Here is a 1,744-nt window from a genome sequence, read left to right as displayed (position 1 = left end):
CGATCTCGACTCGCATCGTGACGAGCCGTTGCTTTCCCTCCCCCAGCCCGCCGGTAATAAACTTTCGGTTAATTTACACGCTCGGTGTTATGCAAATTTCCCGGCGGGAAACAAGCTGTTCCACGCGCGTTAACGGGCGGCGAAAACAGCTTATGCTTGCGCAGTGCGGCATAAACGCGGCCGGGTTACGAAATAATTACACGTGGGGCATCGTTTTACGAAACTCGACCAGGAAAACGTTGCTTCCCCTCCAATTTTTTTTACGATTTTACTCGGCTCTCGATCGATTCGTTTTCCCCGAACGAGTGAAAATACACTCGGAATGCGATGGGGAGGGGGAGGAAAGAGGAATCGGATGGACGATTATTGGCCCCCGAACGAATTCAAATTCCGATGAAACGACACGCAGCGTTTGGTCGTACGTAAGGAATGGTCGATTCGGAGACGGTGGGATGCCGGTCACGCGCGAGGTCGCGTGTTCCAGCACGCGGAAAGCGCGTTAAATGGAGGCGAGGAAGGGCGAGGCGACGTCGAAGGAACGACGAAGTTGGCTCTAGGCAGAAGAGGGAAATAAGGAGCTCGATCCTGGATGCGGCGAAGTAACGGTCCCCACCGGTCAAGGCTCGCCAAGGCCTTTTATCGCTTTTGTCGGCCTCCTCGCCGTCGCGTTACGTCTCCCCTCGAAGGATTCGTTTTCTGTCCAATCCTTCCGGATTCTTATTCTTCTTGTTTCTATATATTTGTAATCCTTCGAGTATTGATACACGCGCGACACCGCTCTTAAAGAGCGTTACGTCATTCTTATTTACGAAGACGACGTTACGATACGAAATCGAAAAGCGGAAGTGAAAATATAATCGCGACGTCGGACTCGACCGAGAACACGGTCGACGAATATGACGCCGGTTTCGTCCGTTCCCTCGTCGCTGATTCTTCTTTTCTAACCAACGCTGCTGAATTATTTATGAAAGACCGCGAGAACTATTCTTATTGTTAGATCCTTCCCGAGGATGGATTCGAAGAAGCTGAGATAATATATCTTTGCAATAATATATCTCTATCCTTCTCGTTCAATTCTTCGAGCGGATCGTTTTTTTTAGCGAAAGGAGATGGTAGAAAACGCTTTCGAAAATTTTACGTTTGAACAGCGATAAAAAGGAGGGAAAAAATTGGTGTTTTCTTCTCGCGCTGATAATTTTCTACAGACGTTGCCTACATCCTTCTCCCGTATGAAAGAAATTTTTTTCATCCGAAATTAGACGATTATCCTGTCCACATTTTGGAAAACAACGCGATGCGAATGAAAACGAACATCGCGATATTTCGCCTCCTCTCGTAATGATCGTTTCTCATTCTCTGCTATCTAAATGCTCGGAAAAACGAATTGAACCGCATCTCTTTATCTGTGGCAATTTCCTCGCCGAGAATTATATCGTAATTCGTTCCAAGAAAGGAATCGTTCGTCTTATCGAGAGGAATTGTATAAAAATGTTACGCAAACTGGAGAGAAAAAAGCGTTGGCACGAAGAATCCTTGCATAATTATTTCGAAAAGTTTACGAACAAGGTACTTGGAATCGTCCAAATTATGTTTTACGACAATCCCCATCCTGTTCGCACGACGTTGAATAATAGTTTTAGATCGAATTATGCTAATATTAGTCTCGTTAAAACGAGCATTACGAATCCTGATCCTTTTGTTCTATCGGCCAAAGTACGTTTAACCGTTTTCTATATAAACGCTT

At 45.5% G+C, this 1,744-nt stretch overlaps 1 protein-coding gene across 2 annotated transcripts in view; it reads right to left on the bottom strand.

Moving 5' to 3' along the window:
- LOC102678898 (bestrophin-4) overlaps positions 1-1,744 on the bottom strand; it is a 35,935-nt gene that overhangs the window by 24,962 nt on the left and 9,229 nt on the right. The gene's annotated exons all lie outside the window — the stretch shown is intronic.

This window comes from Apis dorsata, unplaced genomic scaffold (genome assembly GCF_000469605.1).
Source record: "Apis dorsata unplaced genomic scaffold, Apis dorsata 1.3 scaffold_221, whole genome shotgun sequence".
Taxonomy (NCBI): Eukaryota; Metazoa; Arthropoda; class Insecta; order Hymenoptera; family Apidae; genus Apis; species Apis dorsata.
This window is presented reverse-complemented; position numbering and strand designations above follow the sequence as displayed.